The sequence below is a fragment of the Pseudoliparis swirei genome, chromosome 6 (genome assembly GCF_029220125.1).
Source record: "Pseudoliparis swirei isolate HS2019 ecotype Mariana Trench chromosome 6, NWPU_hadal_v1, whole genome shotgun sequence".
NCBI lineage: Eukaryota > Metazoa > Chordata > Actinopteri > Perciformes > Liparidae > Pseudoliparis > Pseudoliparis swirei.
In genome coordinates, this window is record NC_079393.1 from 19,053,601 (window position 1) to 19,053,854 (window position 254).

Consider the following 254-nt stretch of genomic DNA (forward strand, 5'->3'; position numbering starts at 1 on the left):
AAGTCGCGCTACATCTGGATGATTACAAAGTGAGAGGGGGAACTTTCTCTCGTCGGTGGTCGGCAGGGAGGAGGAGCGGCGTCCGGGCGCGTCACTCCGGGAAGTTTCAGCTGAAGTGTGCCACTCCTCTCTAGGGATGGGCATCGAGAACCGGTTCTGTTTTAGAACCGGTTCCCAGTGAACCGATTGTTTGGGATCGTTAGCCAAATTCTTTAACGGTTCTGCTAACGGTCCTCTGTGGCGTTGCGCATGCG